The 22,615-nt window shown below is 32.6% G+C and overlaps 1 long non-coding RNA gene across 6 annotated transcripts in view; it reads left to right on the top strand.

Moving 5' to 3' along the window:
• The window catches only part of LOC132758553 (uncharacterized), a 35,477-nt gene extending 13,799 nt beyond the window's left edge, over positions 1-21,678 (top strand). Inside the window, exons 1-8 of one of the 6 annotated variants that reach the window (XR_009629592.1) lie at positions 2,924-3,808; positions 6,157-7,047; positions 8,157-8,291; positions 11,383-11,468; positions 12,538-12,639; positions 12,871-13,004; positions 14,879-14,971; positions 19,773-21,678. This is a non-coding gene — a long non-coding RNA (uncharacterized LOC132758553). Of the gene's footprint in view, positions 1-2,923; positions 3,809-6,156; positions 7,048-8,156; positions 8,292-11,382; positions 11,469-12,537; positions 12,640-12,870; positions 13,005-14,878; positions 14,977-19,772 lie in introns of those variants that run through there. The other 5 variants (XR_009629590.1, XR_009629588.1, XR_009629587.1 and 2 more) reach the window with 5 other exon arrangements.
• The last annotated feature ends 937 nt before the right edge of the window (positions 21,679-22,615 follow it).

The raw sequence follows: 22,615 nt of genomic DNA, 5'->3' as shown, positions 1-22,615 counted from the left end.
ATTGACAAAAAATAAATACACCACGATTACAAGCCTTGAAAAAATCGGACCAAAAAGTCGTAATGTATGATTTATACTTCAGAATGATAATGATGCACATTCCTATGTGCTACCTCTATCAGTTTGTCATTGTACAAGAAATACGGACATGCGTGTATGAGAAGGATACACAGGTTAATATTCCTTGGAGTTTTAATTTGCATTAAGTGTAGTCATGTCAAAATCAGTCAGAATGTAACTATCACTGTCCATTGTTGTGATGACATTAAATCAAAAAGTTCTTTGCTGGGAGGAGGCTGTTATAATAAAAGGTCCGAGTTCTGTTAACCACGGTGGTTTATGCGATGTTAATGCTATAATGCTAAATGTTCCGTGGTGTTGTAAAGTAAAATAGAAGCAAACGTAATGTTAAGCTGGCTTTGAATTAATTAATGTACAAAGCAGTTCATTGCCTATATGCTCAGCTAGTTAATTATATATCGTATGTTTAAATATCATTTCTAAAAAGTGTAATTATACTTTCTGGCTAGAGAAACGGAAATAACTAGGTATTGTGAACAAGGTCCTTTTCAATAGATAAAATGTCGTCTAAAACTAATTAACTGACTTTCCGTCTTCTTTCGCTTTTTGTCAAGTGACGGTGCTTTTTCTAAGCACCTCTTGAGAGACTGCAAGGTTCTTGGTCGATTATAACCGTATCACCACTATCAGAATTCCCTGGCGTTTCAAAAGTTTCTAATGTACTGATAGCAAAAGCTGTTTCACTGTAGTCCGAGTTTGGATTTTCTTCTGCTTCTTCATTGTATATGTGAGAAAAATTCTGACTCGGGCTCACTGATTAACTTGGACTCCCCAGCGTGTCCATCCCTTCAGGTAAACCAAAAACTACAAATTAAATATCTGGCCCCTCTTTTTAATTATGGGCTGTGCATAAGGTAAGTATAATTATGCAAAAAAAAAATGGTTTACAAAACATACGGAAAAAATTTACAATAGTACATAATCTGAATATAACATGACCTGTGCGTATGAATAATTTGGTAAGGTATCTGTAATGAGCGCATTTTTTTTTTTGCGCAGAGCTTCTCAATTGCTGCATTGCAGCAACATTTGTACTTGTAATTATCATTATATGACTTTCTTTTGTCAAAAGGACACTTACTTTGAACAGAAGCTAGTGAAGCAAGATTTCAAGATTTCATTCAAAACCAAGGCATATAATATGCATAAGGTTATGATATATCAACAATATAATGAACAGTTATTCAAAAATGATTAACAAAACATATATACATACGATTATAAGGAAATCAATTTGACTAACACATATCATTTGTCTAGACTTTACTTTTTGGACATGATTTGTCTTATACTGAAGTTATCTAAATTGTTTTTATGTAAATACATTCATAAAGTTGAGAAATGCACGACTTACTGGAGAATGAGTTATTCAAATTTTGAAATAATAATTTTGCAGAATAATGCAAGTTTTAATAAAGTATTAATGGTTCCCATACAGTTTTATTGAAATCAATACAGCAGTTGCAAAGAAATAGCAATATTGCTTTATATGCAATACAAAAATAATCAAGGGCCAATTCGTAATGTCTGAAAAGGCCCCTTATGCACATTTCCTATGTATTTAAAGTTTCCCAAAAGATTCTATTTTAAAATATTAGGTGATTTGAGGATATTAGAATTTGAAACAATCAACTTTTTACGAGTAAAATGAATTCACATAAGTTAATGAATTTTTCCCCCGAATTATTTTTAAAAATAAAAACATATTTTTACTTCTTTTTAAAATGTAATGTCTTCTTTTCTCTATAGGTCAAAGGTGGTCATATTTGATTTCAAAGTTTCTAACAGAGAGAAATGGGAAAATTTATATTTCCAAAAAAAACTTTCTTACAACACGATAAATTAAACATTTAGGGGATTCATTTATGGTTCCTTTCCAGTTCTGTAAAAACTGGTCTTTCAATCTCTGTTTCACAATAGTTTTAAAACTATTTAAGTTACCAACATATTGATCACAAAAAATAGTTTAATAAGCCAAGCTTATGAAGAGTATTTTTAACAAATGAGATCCAAGGAGAGGTCATAACATTATTAACATGTAAAGAAAGAACTGTATTATACAATATTTTACATATTTTATCATTTTTTGAGGTTATCAACTTACTCCAATAACGCAATATTCTTGTTTAACCTGGAGCACTAAAGGACAAAGTCCTGTTTTCCTATATATCATACAATTGGGCGTAGACCATTTGAAATTAAGTATGAGTTTACAGAAGCGTAATAATTTGTACATTCTCTATACCCCAAACCTCACAACCATATAATAAAATAGGTACAACCATAGTGTTAAACAACAGATATGGGTAAAAACAGTTTTCTAGCTTTTTTAATAACAGAAAATATAGCTCTTCTAGCCTGGTCAACAAGATTTTTCTTGGCTTTACCAAATTTGCCATTGAAATTAAATAATACACCTATGCGAAACTTTCTACAGTTTCTAACTGTTTACCATTGTAAGGAAAGTTAAGATTCGGGTTTCTAGGCTTACGTGAACTAAAAACCACTATTTTCGTCTTATCCTCATTCACATTCAGATCCCATATAATTTACAATAATCATACGTGGCATTAAGACCATTCTGTAGATCTAATTTGTTTTCAGCTAATAAAATGGTATCATCAGCATACAAGTAGGTATAATTTTAGGTAAACATCAACTAAGACAATAAACAGTTGCACTAGATATAGTAGACAACCCTTTCATACTGGGAGACAGAGAAAACAATATTGGAGACAAATTTTTTACTTGACGTACACCAGTGTTACTACTAAAAAAATCTGACAATTCATTATTAACTTAAACACATGACTTTGCTTTATCATATATATTATAGATAATCTTTAAACATTTACCGTCAATATTATGCAACAATAGTTTGTGACATAGATGTGTTCTATTTATAGAACCAAACGCTTTTAAATTATAGTCATACATTATTTCTTAGAATTCAAGTAATAATCAATCAATAGTTTCAAAGAAAAAAACATGGTCAATCTGGGAGGGTCAATAGAACTTTCCATATTGTTTACGAAAGCCTGCTGGTTCCTCTTTAAGTATATTGTGACTTTCTAAGTAAGCACTGAGTCGCTCATTTAAGATATTAGTTAATAGTTTTCCTAAACAACTAAGTAAAGTAATGCCTCTATAGTTATTTGGATCACATACATCCCCTATTTTTTAATTATAGGAAAGATAATTACGGTGGCATAGAGGGGACATCAGAAATATTTTGTCTATCAGGTGCGCACACGATAGCTACTACGTTCGCACGCAATAGCTACTACGTGCGCGCGCGATGGGGGACATCGGAAATATTTTATCTATCACATGCGCACGCGATGGCTACCACGTGCGCACGCTATGACTACTACGTGCACACGCGATAGCTACTATGTGCGCAGACCTGTACAATTTATTACGTGCGCACGCGATAGCTTTTATGTGCGCACGTCATAATTGACCAATGACGTTTGAGGAACATCAGCCATTTTGATGCAATGATTGAACAGCCTCAACAGGTTTATGTTCGTTAATTTGTACTCTGAAGCACAATTTAATAAAACATATTTAATTGTAACAAAGGCTGTCAGTAGGGTAACTTTAAAAGAGTTGAATAGTTATTTCCCTTTGATTTATAACGCCATGGTCATCATCTACATAATAACTTTAAATGCTAGCATGTGACATTGACTTACTGTAAACAATTCTTTTAATGATAATAAAGGTGTTTTTTAGCTCACCTGTCACAAAGTGACAGAGTGACCTTTTGTGATCGCTTTTCGTCCCGGCCGTCGTCTGTCCGTCCGTCCGTTCGTCCGTAAACTTTTACTTTAACAGGTCTAGGATTTCATGATATTTATGGACTGTCCGTAAATTTATGGACAGTCTAGAAATTTACAGATTTTTCAATCCATAAATTTACAGATATTCAATGTGAAATTTGCTGTTTTTAGTTTTACAATAAAATCCGCAGCTTAAGACAAGTTGTTTTATTGATTGTTTATATTTACAAAGGTAATGGGGTGGGTTTCATCTTTGTATTGTCCAACAATATTGACCTGGCACTTCATTAACTTTCGTAAAGGTCATTTGAATAATCACTGACCGGTAGCTAACGAATATATCCATATATATGTTAACTTCACTTGTCAGTGATGTGTGGTGTATTGGTCAATTCAATTTTCAATTCAATATTTTATTTGCAATAATCAGCATACAAAATGCCTCTGGCAAAGGTTAACAAACTACAATATATATACAAATCACACATGCATCAAATTACATATAATTGTTATACAATTGTTACATCATTGCGAAGCTGATTTGGAGAAACAGTAGAGTATATGACATGCATTAACTTACATATTAATTTCATTTCTTTTTGGTATAGATGTCGGATTACCGATCTGAAGGACTCTGGTTCGAATCCATACCAACACTAAGTTATGATATTTTTTTTAATTTACTTGCAAGAATTAATATGAAATCATTTTACTACAACTGGTTTTATAATACCTTTTAAAGGGTGTTTTTATACACAATTATATTTTGTTATTTCATTACAGAATTGTTCAACGGAACTTTTTCTGACATTATGCAATCTTATAATTATGCTTTAGCTCACACACGCTATAAAGGCAGTTACATGTATTAAAAATACTACACAGATAGTAAACAAGACAAAACGGTTTGCAATAGTTGCTATAGAATGGGAATTTAAAAATTAAAATAAAAAAGAAATCGCTGAAATAGGATTCGAACCAACCAGTTAACGTCTACATATTCTTCTAGTCAATCCCCTTTACCAACTGCGCTAAGAGTGATCTTCAATTTTCACCATTGTAACAATTGGATATTTACATCCATTTCGATTTAAAAGTAGATCGTAACGGTTACGGAATATACCGATTACAGGGTCAAATGCAAGAGTGCCAGGTCAATGTTGTTTGACAATATGATGATTTTGAAATTTTTGTTAAAAGTGAAAATTGAAAGTCATCAAACTGTTCTGAATCATAGCATACTGTTACATTTAATCATATAATACCTAACCTTATTCATTTTAACCTGCGGTTTTAAATTTTAATGCAACTTCTACTATCTTCTTACTTAAGGTCTGTAAATTTACAGACAAAAAAATCTATAAAATTATGGATCGTCCAAAAATTTACAGACTGTCCGTAAATATCATGAAATCTTAGACCTGTTTAAATGACATATCCTCATAAACCACTAAGCCAATTTCATCCAAACTTCACAGGAATGTTCCTTTGGTGGTCACCTTTAAAAATTGTTCATAGAAGAACTTTGGTTGCCATGGCAACCGAAAGAAAAAGCTTTAAATATCTTCTTTTAAAAACCCAAAGAGCTAGAGCTTAGATATTTGGCATGAAACATCTTCTAGTGAGTGTCTACCAAGTTTGTTCAAATAAAAGCCCTGGGGTCAAAATTGGCCCCCAGGGGGTCATTGATTTTCCCTTTATGCATATAGTAAAAACTTAAAAAATCTTCTTTTAAAGAACCCAAAGAGCTAGAGCTAAGATGTTTAGCATGAAACATGGTCTAATTGGTGTCTACAAAGTTTGTTCAAATATAAGCCCTTGGGTCAAAATTGGCACTGCCCTGGGGGTCATTGATTTTCCTTATGTGTGTATTGCAAAAACTTAAAAATCTTCTTTGAAAAACCCAAATAGCTAGAGTTTAGATATTAAGCATGAAACATCTTCTAGTGAGTGTCTACAAAGTTTGTTCAAATAGAGGCCCTGGGGGCCTATATACAGGTGAACGACCTCAGGGTCATCATGGCCATCTTGTTGTTGTTGTTTTTGTTTTTTTGTTTTGCTTAATATTAAACAGATTTTAGGGGCCTTCAAACAGATTTTAGGGGCCTTCCATAAGATTAATCATTCATGTTAATAGTTCATGATAAAAAATAAAGTACAAGAATGCCTTACCGAAACTGTCAATTTTATGGTAGGTTAGGTGTTCAAACACCTGTGGTATAGTGATGCAATGCAAGACCCATTGTTTTGTATATATCTAGGATGTAATTGAAAATTTTTTTATTTGCAGATAGAGTGAAGTGTCTGGCTCCTAATGAATGAAGATATATTTAAGTCTTACCTACCTGCTTATGGTGATAGATTAGCTGCCTATACTTTCTGCAGAAGTAAAAATGAAAAGTTAAAAGGTGAGAAGTGCTCAGATGTTTTATGATGAATTACGTTCAAAATGGAAACATGATCGACATGGAATCAGAAGACAAGGTTTCAAACCTGGCAATTTATCTGCTGAAAGAACATCAAAAAGAGTTGAACTAGGATGAATGGATTACAATGAGAAGTTAAAGGATTATAAACAAGTGTGGCAAGTTGGTGGAGGAGGTGTTTGGCACCTCACTGTTCAGAAAACACTTCCTGTTAAGACACTCTTGGGGCACGCTAAGGATATATTTTTTTCCGTTGGGCATTTCCAAACATGGATTACTTGAAGAGTTTGATGTAGAAGTCAAAAATTTTCAAGGCATGTCTATGAACTCAGATATGACAATTAATGATCTCTGTATTCAGTCAAAGTTAAAGATCCTTAGAGTGTATATGTATACCAAAAGAAAGACAGAAAAGGTTTCATTATAAATTATTTGCTAGACTTATATCAAAGTGGCATAATGCTCATTATTGTCAGGTTGGGCTAAAGTAACTATACATTTCAAAAGATTGAACATTAAAATGGTGACTGACCAATAGTTGATAATGATAACTGTTTCTATTATATAAAGACTGTCACACTCCTTTTATATGCCTGTTTGAAAAACATGACTTATTATAGATTCACCTGTGGCAGGCGGGCGAGCGGCGTCCAAGATGTTGTCTGCTCAATTAACTTGAGTAACCTTTGACGTACATTAATGAAACTTAGTGACAATGCGTTAGGCCAAGTTCGATAATCAGTAAATTTGCTCCAGTAAGTCTTGAGTTATTCCCCTTTATTTCATGCTTTTCAGTGTTTTATTGTAATATATCAGATGATTATATTCTGATAAACCACTAGTGAAATTTATAAAATATAATTTTCACTGTAGCCGAACTATATCTGAATGCGGATGAAAAGAAAATCATAACCAAAATGGAATTACGGGCAGAAATAAATGCCGTCATGCGTAAATTTTGCTTTTTTAGGAAAAGAAAGTCGAAGTCACCATACATCATGTTTTAAAACGTAACAAAGTTAGAGGAATTTAACAGAACTATATTTAAAAATTGATCATGTGACGTCATGATGTGATGACGTCAAAGAGGAGAACGCGCGATGTTATGCGGCAAATTCAGTAAAAATACTTAAAATCACTTAAAAAGCATGAAATAAAAAGAAAATTTATTTGTTTTACATATAAGATTTCAATCTTACATGCAAAACAAACAAATATCCTCTATTTATTTAAATAAGCCTTGTTTGCTTAGTTACTGATCAGGAGTTATTGCCCTTTAATTATCAAAGTTAGGTAAAATTTTCCTTGTCTGCTCAGTCTTAGAATTAAAAATTAGAAAAGATATGTCATACACTGGTGGCATTCAAAGCTCTTTTTTATTAGAACTAGATATTTCAAAATTTAATAGTAAACAAATGTATTTTTAAAGGCTCATTTAACTTCAAAGTTTCTTTAATTTTCATTTTTCATAGGCTTTTAAATTTTGATGTCTATATATGATGTCCAAAGGTCACTCAACGCCAAACAGCTGAACAATGCTCCGCTTCTTTTGCTTTCTGGCCATTAGGACAGCTGTAGCGAGTTAATATTTTGTTTGGAAATCAAGATATCACATTTTTTCATTTTTCGTTTTTATTCATTTCAATTTTATTCAGGTAAAAGTTATCTAATATCTAACTGTCTTTAGCAGATCACTAAAGCTGTATAAAACACATTTTTTGTAGAGCATTTTTTATTAGGCTTAATAATATTTGTGTCTTTAAATAAGCATTATGTTATAAAAGAGGAGCATATAATATATTACTTTGTTATTATTGTCTTTTAAAGACTGGTAATGGAAGTTTCACTCTTTAATTATTGTCAGGTACAAGTTGGATATGAGGGACAGGCTAGCTCCAAGAGTTTGTCCACTACAATGGATATAATATTGCCAGACCCAGAGAACTTGACCACATCACCATGTTGTATCCAAGAATCAGTTCTGTCCAACTCAGATAAAGTAAGAAGACTATTTTGTTTCACTCTTGTTTACAAAGTCTTTGTTGTAAATTTGGTATTGAATGATAAAAATATCTGAAAATATACCAGATTCTTACAATAAATGTTGTAGTGCTGAATAATGAATTTATTCCCTGCGGTCTGGAGACCGCAGGGTATTGGTACGCATTTAACTTTTGAGGCATGGAGGAGCACGTGACCTGTTTTCGGTACATGGAGGAGCACGCGATCTGTCAACCGTATATGATTGGTTAATTGACCTTTTCGAAAACCCAGCTAAATACCATTTGCCGGTAGGTTACGGATTTATCTGTAGGGAATTAGTCCGAATTATACCTAATTGAGAACAAAAAACTATTACATGATATTTCTGATTTTCTATAATTATTTTACCGTTTTAGGTAGACAAACTTGAAAGATGTGTTTGAAAATGATCAATGTTTCTTTAATATCTATCTCAAATTTTACAAACAATAAATTGTTTATACTGAAAATCCACAAAATTAAAATATTCGTAGTGGCATCTGCCATAATAAAAAAAGATATTTTCTGCGTAAACTTTTGTGTGTACTTTATTTATTTTTTGCTAGGAATTATTCATAAAATGGGAGGCCTATTTAATCATTTTCTTAAAAAGAAATATTTTTTTTATGTTCGACCTTCTCCGGTCTTCAACGGTCACCAGTTTCCAAAGACCTTCTTCTATATTGACCGATTATTGTCAACTGTATTCCTGATACAAACGTTTATTTACCCCCCCCCGAAAATAGTTAAATGAAATATCTTTATATCATTAAAATGTTCACCGCAGGAAACCGTTTTACTTGTTTTTAATGGGCTGATTATCAGATTTTTTTACAGTCCACCACATCTCTACCTATAAGTCAACATTTAATGAACATATTGATGTAGTCACAGCATGAAAGGAACTTAAAGAAATTTAAACAAGAGGGCCATGATGGCCCTGAGGTCGCTCACCTGTATATAGGCCCCCCCAACCCCCAATGTTGCAGGGCCAATTTAACCAAAGGGCTTTTATTTGCACAAACTTGGTAGACACCCATAAGAAGATGTTTCATGCTAAACATCTAAGCTCTAGCTCATTGGGCTTTTTAAAAGAAGATTTTTTTAAAGTTTTTACTATACACATATAGTTAAAAACAATGACACCCCTGGGGCCAGGCCAGTTTTGACCCCAGGGCTTTTATTTGAACAAACTTTGTAGACACTTACTAGAAGATGTTTCATGCTTAATATCTAAACTCTAGCTATTTGAGTTTTTTCAAAGAAGATTTTAAGTTTTTGCTATACACATATAAAGAAAATCAATGACCCCCGGGGCGGAGCCAATTTTGACCCCAGGTCTTTTATTTAAACAAACTTTGTAGACACTCACTAAAAGATGTTTCATGCTTAATATCATAACTCTAGCTATTTGGGTTTTTTCAAAGAAGATTTTTTAAGTTTTTGCTATACACATATAAGGAAAATCAATGACCCCCGGGGCGATGCCATTTTGACCCCAGGGCTTTTATTTGAACAAACTTGGTAGACACCTATAAGAACATGTTTGATGCTAAATATCTTAGCCATAGCTCTTTGAGTTCTTTAAAAGAAGATTTTTTAAGTTTTTACTATATGCATATAGGCAAAATCAATGACCCCCCGGGGCGGGGCCAATTTTGACCCCAGGGCTTTTATTTGAACAAACTTGGTAGACACTTATTAGAACATGTTTCATGATATATATCTTAGCTCTAACTCTTTTGGTTCTTTAAAAGAAGATTTTTTGAGTTTTTACTATATGCATATAGGGAAAATCAATGACCCCCTGGGACTGGGCCAATTTTGACCCCTGGGCTTTTATTTGAACAAACTTGGTCGACACCTATTAGAACATGTTTGATGCTCAATATCTAAGCCATAGCTCTTTGAGTTCTTTAAAAGAAGATTTTTTAAATTTTTACTATATGCATATTGGGAAAATCAATGACCGCCCGGGACGGGGCCAATTTTGACCCCAGGGCTTTTATTTGAAGAAACTTGGTAGACACCCATTAGAACATGTTTCATGCTAAATATCTTAGCTCCAGCTCTTTGGGTTTTTTAAAAGAAGATTTTTTAAGTTTTTACTATATGCATATCACACTCACTAGAAGATGTTTCATTGCAAATATCTAAGCTCTAGCTCTTATGGTTTTTTAAAAGAAGATATTTAAAGTTTTTTCTTTCGGTTGCCATGGCAACCAGAGTTCTGCATGGAATTAAATTCTTTGAACAATTTTTAAAGGTGACCACCAAAGGAACATTCCTGTGAAGTTTGGATGAAATTGGCTTAGTGGTTTATGAGGAGATGTCATTTAAAGAAAAAGTTTACGGACGACGGACGGACGGACGGACGCCGGACGAAAAGCGATCACAAAAGCTCACCCTGTCACTTTGTGACAGGTGAGCTAAAAATGTTGAGGGGATTGAAGTTATTACTTTAAGCTATAAAATGAAATAATGACGTTTAAAAGCCTCTTTGCCAGTGTTTAAAAGAGCATAAATTTAAGTAAAAGGTATATACAGGTTACATTCTATAACCATACATATTATAATATATAAAGTATGTATTAAGAGGTGCACATTTTCAATTCATTATTATTCTTAGAGCTGTCATTGATTCAGTGGAAAGCATATCAACGATATATCGATATCAAGTAACTAAAATCAATGATACACCGATATATCGATAATATCCTATACTCACTTGTCTGTCATTCACTTTCATACCTGTTTCAATGATTTCAGTCAAAAACATGGTCTGTACAGTGTCTTGTCCACTGCATGATTTTTTCTAGACAATATTTTTTGTCACCATTGCTATGAAATAATTCAACTATATAACAAAAGCATCACATTTGATATAAATAATTGTTTCTGCATATATTTTGGGTGAATTTTTATAATTTCTAGACATTTAATTTATAAGTCAAAAGTATCGATTTTTTAAAATGTGTATCGATTATTGATCGACAAAAAAATATCAACGATACATCGATATTGTCGATATCGATGACAGCTCTAATTATTCTTATTCATTGTTTCAGGTGACTGGATCATCTTATTTGTTTTCTTGTATTGAAGAACACAGTCTGACAGTGAAAGTATACCAGATTTGACAGGAACAGATGTGGTGAAGCTTTTACATTAGAATTTTTTTCACATATTTCCTTCTTGATTTAAACCTAATATGGTAATTGACAATGATAAGCAACATTAAATTTCATTTAAAAGATTTGTTCTCTTTCCCTGACTTTTTTTATCAGAGGCACTCTGATTTATAGTATGCTTGGAAAGTAGAACTAATAAAACGATTTAAAACATGTCTCTCACACATGTTGGTTTTAAACATATTTTAAAAACATTGTGAACAAGAGATTAAATTGCACCACAATTTTAATAATTACATGTATCAAACTAGAATATTAATACACAATACCATCTTTAATATCAATGCATTGGCACTTTTAAAAAGTCTTTTTTTTTTTTTAAAAACTTGCTACAGACATTAACAAAAACAATATAATGTATAAGCAAAAGTATTTGCACATGTAAATAGCACTAAAATGTATAAAAAGTATTAGGTAATATTAATTGAGTGGACTTAATTGCAAACTTTTACTTCATTGCATGTATTACAAATATGTATACAGAAACAGTGTCATTAATGCCCAACCATTTTGATATTACAACAACAATATGTGTAAAATAGTTTAAATTAGTGTAATTTGGCCATCTTGCTCTGTAAGATAATCTGTCCTTTAATCTTGGAGTTGGCAAGCTTTATACCAAACATTGATCCCATTTTTATTTAAAGTAATTCTGATTTATACAGTAAAAGCGATATTGTTTGATTTAGTCTGCAAAAGGAAACAAATTATGATTTTAAAGACAGTGATGAAAACTTGCATACCTAAAAGATTTAAATTGGGTTTAAACTGACAAGAAAACAAACTGTGTAATACATTCATTATAACAATTAGGCAAGTAATTTTTCTCTCTATAAATCAATATGATTGGCCAATACATGCATCTTGGTAGGTGGAGTCAAGTGACAACTTTAACTGAAATTGAAAAATGTTTTTCATGTCAGGAATTCATCTTTATTATGTCAGTATTTTCTCTCGTGTTGTTTGACATAAATGAATCAGAATGCCAGAAGACAGTGTTATGGTAATTTTCAAATTACTGTATGATTGTAGCTGGATTTATCCATCTTACAAATGGACCCACCTTCACAGGCAGATACTTCTAGCTTTATTGATGCAGGCACACCAACTGTACAGTTTAGAGAACAATCATTGGTAAATTTCTAGCTATAATAATTCCCTTTTTAAAGTACAAAATATCGTCACCAACTTATATTGCATTATTATGAAATATCATTGTAAAATTATATAATTTTTTATACATGTATATATATATATTGTAGTTAGATATGCCCAGTATTATAACCTAATGTTAATGAGAGTCAGATTGAAAAATTGAGCAGTATTATAAAAGATTTTAACTTAATGTACATGTTCTTTTTACAGACCTTAGATGATACATTTGCTACAACAGCATGTACAGGCCCTACATGGAGATCCACTTGTTTAAGTTTACGCAGAAATTCAGAAGCTACAGCTCCTAACCCTGACAGCAGTTATTCAACAATGGTGACAATGGTGTATGTATCAACATATATCAAGCAAAGTATTTGTACCTCTGAAGATAAAAATAACAGTCTGTCTATACCCAGACTTCATTTTATTTTATTTATGATACCTACATGTATCAGTTATTGTCAAAAGTATTACATAAGTCATTGGCCTAAAACTTGTATAATCATTGGAATAATGTTCAAAATCTTAAAAAATAGTGACACAACAATCAGGATCAAAACTTAAAGTCCAAAACATTCTTAGTAATAACACAAATGATCTTTTAGTGGAATGCATCTTCTCATTATATGTCATTAAATTGAAATTTGTAGTTTTTTCTCTGTTGCATAAATATTGTTTAGGAATGCTTTTAAATTATTTATTATCATTTAGAATCAATTGACTGGCAATTTTCAACATTGCTATTTTATGTTTATTATGCTTTCTTAATAAATTCAATTTTTGTGTTGCCTTGAAAAAGTGGACATATAGGGGTTACTTTTGACGGCGGAGTCAGCATCAGCGTTCCCTTTACGCTTGTCCGAAGCTCAGTCACTACAAGTTGGATTGACTCCAAACTTGGTATGCATGCTTCTACAAATGGCCCAAAGTGCAGTGCACAAGAATCATTACCTTGCACTTCTTATTTTTTTGAGTTATTTAATTTTTGAGTTATTGCCCTTTGTAAATGTTCATATTTTGTTTTTGTCCAGGCCATTTCTCCTAAACTATAAAAGCTATGGACTTGAAACTTTCTCATTGAGAAGAAGTGCATTGCACAAAAACTTGTATTCTGCACTTCATAATTTTTGAGTTATTGCCCTTACTTAATTTTCATACTTACATGTAATAGGCTTGCCACTAAAGTTAAAGGTACATGTACATTGCAAGAGCAGTGTTTATAAATAACCTATATTTAAGAAGAAAATGCCTAACTGACAGCTATATTTTTGACAAGGCGACACATCCGACTCACTGAGTTCTAGTTTAAATGTATAAAAATATGTTCCAAATTATACAATATCCTAAGTTCTTGCGCAAGTTTGTTATTATTGGTACCTTGTTGTTTCGCTGAATAAATGCAATTCCTTACTATATCTACTTCTGAGAATTAAACCATTTCTAAATCTTCAAGTTAGGAAAATGTTCTTTAATGCATACATTCTTCCTCATTTAGACTATTGTTGCACTATTTGGGGTAATTGCAGTAAGGAACTCTTAAACGACATGTATAAATTTCAAAAACGTGCAGCAAGAATAATACTTGATAAAGATTTTGATGCGCCTACTGATGAGTTATTTTCTGAATTGAACTGGATGAAATTCTCTGATAGAGTGAATTATAAAAAGGCCATTTTAGTATACAAGTCCCTAAACAATCTTCTCCCTGATTATATGCAAAATCTTTTTACAAATACAGAAAATAAATCATTAAGATCATATGAACAAAAACTTCTTTTAGTCCCCAAACCAAGAATTTTCTGCAGAAAATCCCTATCATAGTCAGGCTCAAAATTTTGGAACTCCCTCCCTTTAAACATAAGAAATTCTTTCAACTTACAAACATTCAAAACAAATTATCTTAAATGGTGGTTCTCTGGTGGGCACCAAATAATCTAGCTATGTTTTCATATCATATATACATGTATGTCTCATAAAATGTACAATTTCATACTTTCAAATGTTTGTATTCATTTTCTTATTGCATTTTTCAATTACTCAACTTTTCTTTGTTGTATAACTTGTATACATTAAGTTTTCTTTCTTTGTTTATATAAATCTTTGTTTGTAACTGTATATATGTACATTTTTGATAGAGGCTCATAGGGAAGACTGGGCTTGCCTAACTATGTTGCCTCTTTAAATAAAGTCTTTATTATTATTATTATTATTGTTACAGGTGTCTAAGCAATGACACCATAGAGATAAAAGACAGCAATGATGAGGCAATAGAGCTGAGTTAGAATCTACTCCACAGATGGAACACAGTAATGTAAGGTATTATCATATATGTAACTAAAACTTATATATTATGGAATTTCCCATTGAAATTGCTCGGCTGTAAAGGAATTGCTCCGCTATGGTAATTTGATGCTCCATTCAATTGAGGTTGGTTTATCTTTAAGCTGTGGCCGTTTATTATGAAAAAGTCATTTTTTTAATGAAGCTTTCCATTTTTTAGCCACATTTTGCAATTGGTTGTTCCATCATTATGAAACATCCAATCCGTGTATAAAATGATAAATAGAGGATATTTGTTTGTTTTGCATGTAAGATTGAAATATAATTTCACTGAGTGAACACCAGATGCAATATTTTCACGAGTGGCGTAGCCACGAGTGAAAATATTATAGCTGGTGTTCACGAATGAAATATATTTCAATCTTATATGTAAAACAAATAAATTTTCTTTTTATTTCATGCGTTTTAATTAATTTTAAGTATTTTTTACTGATTTTGCCGCGTAACGTCGCGCATTCTCCCTTGTGACGTCATCACATCATGACGTCACATCATCAATTTTGAAAAATAGTTCTGTTAAATTTCTCTAATTTTGTTACATTTTCAACATGATGTATGGTGACATCTACTGTCTTTTCCTAAAGAAGCAAAATTTACGCATGACGGCATTTATTTCTGCCTGTTATTCCATTTAGTTATGATTTTCTTTTCATCCGCATTCAGATATAGTCCGGCTACAGTGAAAATTATATTTTATAAATTTCACTAGTGGTTTATCAGAATATAATCATCTGATATATTACAATAAAACACTCGAAAGCATGAAATAAAGAGGAAACAACGGTTACCAAATTTTCTTTTAAATAGGCATATGTTTAGTCATGAATAGCATCAATACTAATGTACTATATTGATTTGTGTTTAGTAAAAATATAACAAAATGATTTACATTATGATTTGAGCACTGCCTTTTTATTTTGTGTTTTTGTGTAACGTTCCTTTAGCCATATTTTAATGAAACTTTTTTACAGAGCCACATTATGTGAGATTGGTAAAGATCCTATAACCTATAAATTTGATATCAGTTAACAGTAAAAATATCAATTTGAATATGTTTTTGTGTAGAGGTTGTATTATTTTGGAGATAAAAATATTTCCTCGAAGTTTCTTTCATGCCTTTGTGATTATAATTGAAGTTACCATTCAAGACTGCATTATAGACTGTAACAGCTATGTCATGTATATTGAAAGAAATCTTTCTTGTGGTAAATTCCAACATTATATAGGCTTTTTTTTTCTTTTTAGCTCACCTGTCACAAAGTGACAGGGTGAGCTTTTGTGATCGCTTTTCATCCGGCGTCCGTCCATCGTCCATCCGTCCGTCGTCCGTAAACTTTTACTTTAAATGACATCTCCTCATAAATCACTAAGCCAATTTCATCCAAACTTCACATGAATGTTCCTTTGGTGGTCATCTTTGAAAATTGTTCAAAGAATTTAATTCCATTTAGAACTTTGGTTGCCATGGCAACCAAAAGAAAAATTTTAGATATCTTTTTCTAAAATATCCAAAGAGCTAGAGCTTAGATATTTGGCATGAAACATCTTCTAGTGAGTGTCTACAAAGTTTGTTCAAATAAAAGCCCTGGGGTCATAATTGGCCCCGCCCCGGTGACATTGATTTTCCTTATATGTGTATAGCAAAAACTTAAAAATCTTCTTTGAAAAAACCTGAATAGCTAGAGTTTAGATATTAAGCTTGAAACATCTTCTAGTTAGTGTCTACCAAGTTTGTTGTAATAAAAGTCCTGGTGTGAAGATTTGCCCCGCCCCAGGGGGTCATTGATTTTCGCTATATGCATATAGTAAAAACTTAAAAAATCTTCTTTTAAAGAACCCAAAGACCTAGAGCTAAGATATTTAGCATGAAACATGTTCTAATGGATGTCTACCAGGTTTATTCAAATAAGAGCCCTGGGGTCAAAATTGGCCCCGCCCCGGGGGTCATTGATTTTTCTTATATGTGTTTAGCAAAACCTTAAAAAATCTTCTTGTAAAGAACCCAAAGAGCTATAGCTAAGATATTTAGCATGAGACATCCTCTAATGGGTGTCTACCAAGTTTATTCAAATAAAAGCCCTGGGGTCAAAATTGGCCCCGCCCAAGGGGGTCATTGATTTTCCCTATATGCATATAGTAAAAACTTAAAAAATCTTCTTGTAAAGAACCCAAAGAGCTAAAGCTAAGATATTTAGCATGAAACATGTTCTAATAGATGTCTACCTAGTTTGTTCAAATAAGAGCCCTGGGGTCAAAATTGGCCCTGCCCCGGGGGTCATTGATTTTTATGCCCCCGCCATATAATGGCAGGGGCATATAGTGTTACCCTGTTCCGTCATTCCGTCATTCCGTCCTTCCGTCCTTCCGTCATCATCAGTTTCCGTTCATTATCTTAATAACCCTTGCACATATTGAACTCAAATTTGACATATGGATATGTCATGAGAAAATACAGGTCAAGTTCGAAATTGGTCATGGTTCGATGATTTTTGGCAGAGTTATGCCCCTTTTACATTGAAAATAATATGAAATTTTCAGTTTCCGTTCATTATCTCCCCAACGGTACAACACATTCAACTCAAACTTGACATATGGATATGTCATGAGAAAATACAGGTCAAGTTCGAAATTGGTCATGGTTAGATGATTTTTGGCAGAGTTATGCCCCTTTTACTTTGAAAATAATATGAAATTTTCAGTTTCCGTTCATTATCTCCCTAACGGTACAACACATTCAACTCAAACTTGACATATTGATATGTCATGAGAAAATACAGGTCAAGTTCAAATTTGGTCATGGTTCAATGATTTTTGGCAGAGTTATGCCCCTTTTACTTTGAAAATAATATGAAATTTTCAGTTTCCATTCATTAACTCCCCAATGGTACAACACATTCAATTTAAACTTGACATATGGATACGTCAAAGGAATGCGCAGGTCAAGTTCAAATTTGGTCATGGTTCAATGATTTTTGGCAGAGTTATGCCCCTTTTACTTTGAAAATAATATGAAATTTTCAGTTTCCATTCATTAACTCCCCAATGGTACAACACATTCAACTCAAACTTGACATATGGATACGTCAAAGGAATGCGCAGGTCAAGTTCAAATTTGGTCATGGTTCAATGATTTTTGGCAGAGTTATGCCCCTTTCACTTTGAAAATAATATGAAATTTTCAGTTTCCGTTCATTATCTCCCCAATCGTACAACACATTTAGCTCAAAATTGACATATCGATACGTCAAAGGAATGCGCAGGTCAAGTTCAAATTTGGTCATGGTTCGATGATTTTTGGCAGAGTTATGCCCCTTTTACTTTGAAAATAATATGAAATTTTCAGTTTCTGTTTATTATCTCCCCAACAGTATTAAACATTCAACTCAAATTTGACATATTGATACGTCAAAGGAATGCGCAGGTCAATTTCAAATTTGGTCATGGTTCGATGATTTTTGGCAGAGTTATGCCCCTTTCACTTTAAAAAATAATATTAAATTTTCAGTTTCCGTTCATTATCTCCCCAACAATATTACACATTCAACTCAAATTTGACATATGGATATGTTTTTGGAATGCCCAGGTCAAGTTCGAATCTGGTCATGGTTCAATGATTTTTGGCAGAGTAATGCCCCTTTCACTTTGAAAATGATATGAAATTTACAGTTTCTGTTCATTATCAACCCAACAGTGTTACATATTCAACTCAAAATTGACATATGGATTTGTCAAAGGAATGCGCAGGTCAAGTTGGAATTTGGTCATGGTTCGATGATTTTTTGGCAGAGTTATGTCCCTTTCACTTTGAAAATAATATAGATACATCTTAGGAATAAGCAGTTTAAGTTTGAATTTGGTCGTGGTTCAATGATTTTAGACAAACTTATCTTTCCTGAATGTTGGAAAAATTTTGAACTTTCAGTTTCAGCAGTCATACTTTTGTTGAAATGTCTATAGCCATTATGTTGGCTACAAATATGCAATATGCTATTTTTAAAAGGTTAAGACTGAATAATTTCAGTGCCTTGAACATTGTATAAAAATGGTTAAGACTGAATAATTTCAGTGCCTTGAACATTGTATAAAAATGGTTTGTGTTAACATTGAAAAGTGTTAAGGGCTTTGAACTTAGAATGAAAAAAATAATTTGTGCAAACAAATTTGGAACTAAATATTATAACATTTGAAATTTTGGCTGCATGCGGGGGCATCCGTGGCATGATGACACATTTCTAGTTCTTATATGTGTATGACAAAAACTTAAAAATCTTCTTTGAAAAAAACAAATAGCTAGAGTTTAGATACTAAGCTTGAAACATCTTCTAGTGAGTGTCTACCAAGTTTGTTGTAATAAAAGCCCTGGGGTCAAAATTGGCCCATTCCGGGGTCATTCATTTTCCTTATATGTGTAAAGCAAAAACTTAAAAATCTTCTTTGAAAAAACCTGAATAGCTAGAGTTTAGATATTAAGCATGAAACATTTTCTAGTAAATGTCTACAAATATTGTTCAAATAAAGCCCTTGGGTCAAAACTGGCCCTGCCCCAGGTGTGTCATTGTTTTTAACTATATGTGTAAAGAAAAAACTTGACCAGCTAAACCTTAGATGTTTAGCATGAAACATCTTCTAATGGGTGTCTACCAAGTTTGTTCAAATAAAAGCCCTGGGGTTTAAACTGGCCCCGCTCCGGGGGCCTATATACAGGTGAGCGACTTCAGGGCCATCATGGCCCTCTTGTTAAGTTTTGAGCACAGTTACTTATTTTGTTTCAGATTAGATAATTGTGACATGAATGTGGGGCATAACGTCCAAGAATTCCAAGGAAAATATATTCAAAGTGACCTAAGATCAACTTATATAGTTTCCCACAGAAATCCACTTGAGTCTGCAATAAGAGCTCTTCAGAGAAAGACTCCAGAAGACCTCAAATGCAGGTTATTTGTAAAGTTTACAGGTGAAATGGGGCAGGACTTCGGTGGTCCCAGATGTGAGTTTTTTAGCTCGACTTTTCTATGAAAAGGGGAGCTATCCTACTCGCCCCGGCGTCGGCGTCGGCGTTGGCATCACACCTTGGTTAAGTTTTTCGTACCACCCCACTTTATTTCAGAAGTATTACAAGTATGGCTTTGAAACTTACCATACTTGTTCACCATCATAACCTCCATCTACAGACAAGAGTACATAACTCTGTCAAGGTTTTTGACAGAATTATGGCCCTTTTTTGACTTAGAAAGTGTATTGAGCTTGGTTAAGTTTTTTGTACCACCTCACTTTATTTCAAAAACCATTGGAGGTATTGCTTTGAAACTGACCATACTTGTTTACCATCACGACCTTCATCAACAGACAAGAGGACATAACTCTGTCAAGGTTTTTGACAGAATTATGCCCCTTTTTGACTTAGAAAATCATTGAATATGGGTAAAATCCACTTATTGCCTTAACCCTTTGAGATATTGCTTTGAAACTTTTAATGCTATTTCACATCATTACCCCATCTGTACGCAAGAGAAGGTAACTCTGTCAAGGATTTGTTTTAAAAATTAAGGCCTTTTATCGACTTAGAATCTTGGTTAAGTTTTTAGTACCAGTCCACTTTTTGACTGAACTGTTTGAGATATTAATTTGAAAGTTGGAATACTTGTTTACAATCATGATTCCCAAACATGTCCAGGAGAAGGTAATTCTGTCAAAGATTTTATTTGAATTATGGCCCTTAACTGTCAATGTTTTGTATTATAGGCAAGCACTAAAAAACTTAAAAAATCTAAAAAAATTCATTCCTATCCACTTGTTCACTTTACCATAAATTATGTCATATAAACATTGCTGTAATATTCAAGGGTATCAAACAACTAGTTTCACTTTAAAAATACAGAGATTCTTGTATTGCCTTTTACTGCAAAAACTTTTTTTATTGGCAAGCAATAAAAAAGTCGAGCGCGCTGTCTTACGGACAGCTCTTGTTAGGTAGGTGATCTATATGTTTTCATGTACAAAACAGTTTTCATTCCTCAACCTCTTTGGAGGACTTAACTGTTAGCATTACTGACTGCTTATCTCACCAGTGTTGTGTTCTTAGACTCCTTTGTGTCCTGTCTAATTATATAAAATACTTTCTCTGCATAAAGTATGAAACTTAAATGGGGCTTCAGTGGCCGAGTGGTTAAGGTCGTTGACTTCAAACCACTTGCCCCTCAATGCTGTGGGTTCAAAGCCCGACAGGGACTTTGGATTCTTTCATGTGAGGAAGCTATCCAGCTAGCTTACGGAACGTCGGTGGTTTTTACTCAGGTGCCCGTTCGTGCCTGAAATAATGCACGGAAGGGCACCTGAGGTCTTCCTCCACCAGTAAAGCTGGAACGTCGCGATATGACCTATACTGTGTCGATGTGAATTTTCTTCATTGGAATTTGACACAAATACATTGGGGATCAGCTGAAGCTGATTAATCACAAAATATTTTTTTATACTTCTGTCACAAGTTATTCCAAAAATATAGTTTATACATCCAAAGAACTTTCTAAGAAAAATTTAAAGCATGTGAATGTGTTTATTTTATTGAAAAAAGTGCACAGGTATAGCCTTTTATATAACAAAAATTTGCATATTTTCAATTTTGTTAAGTATATCACTGTAAAAGTATAAATGTTTATACTGCATAAATAATAATGTTGATTTACCCTTTGAATACATGCCTACTTTATATAACGCCCATTCTCAATAAAATAAAGCATTTGAGGTTGAAAAATATTAAAAATTTGATGTTGTCATTGTGTCATTTTTTATTGTTGAAGTATAAGTTCAGGGTATTTTGCAAGTTTGCCAGAAATATTTTGAACAAGAAACTATAATATAACAGGATGGCATTTATTTCGGTAATGACACTGTATTTCTCCGGTAACTTAGATTTCAGATCTAATAATGTAACATATTGGCTGCATATTAATAACAAATGTCTGTAAAATATATCAAAATCTGTAAATTCTCTATCTAGAGGGACTTTCTAACCCAGGAAAATTCAAGGAAGTTGGGTACCTTGCTTATTTTCAGTTAATTTCTTCAAAGTTAAATATTCGTAGAAAGCAAAAATAGTCGATTTTGAAAATGAATATTTTATGTCTTCATTCAAAGGATATATATCATATATAATATATGAGAGGTCAAATGCATACACAAATGTTGTATTAGCAATTTTTTGCAAAACATTCAACTTTCCACTTTCTTAATATTTGGAAAAATTTATTGATAAGCAGTTCTATATTTATCCCCATATAGGATGTCACATATGTTTCATTTTATTCAAATGCAAGTAAAGGTCGAGAAAACAATTTCATTTTTTGCAAAATAATTTATATTTATGGATATTATTTTAACATTATTATAATTATATAGAATGAAATATGGCCAGTAAGCTCTTTGCAGAAAGGAATTAGTTGTTGCTGAGAACATCAATATCTTGTAATATATTTTTAACATATCTGCTGGTACATCTTCATATTATTAACATATCTTTCCTTTGTATAACACTTTTGTATCTTCTTACATCTAATACAAGGTAACCGTTACAAACAGTCATGCTAATCCCAACTTTATCTTTAATTTTCAAACATTG

This window comes from Ruditapes philippinarum, unplaced genomic scaffold, assembly GCF_026571515.1.
Source record: "Ruditapes philippinarum isolate M1 unplaced genomic scaffold, ASM2657151v2 ctg5392_1_1_1_1, whole genome shotgun sequence".
Taxonomy (NCBI): Eukaryota; Metazoa; Mollusca; class Bivalvia; order Venerida; family Veneridae; genus Ruditapes; species Ruditapes philippinarum.
The sequence above is the reverse complement of the archived record's forward strand: the minus strand, read 5'-3'. Positions and strand labels throughout refer to the sequence as shown.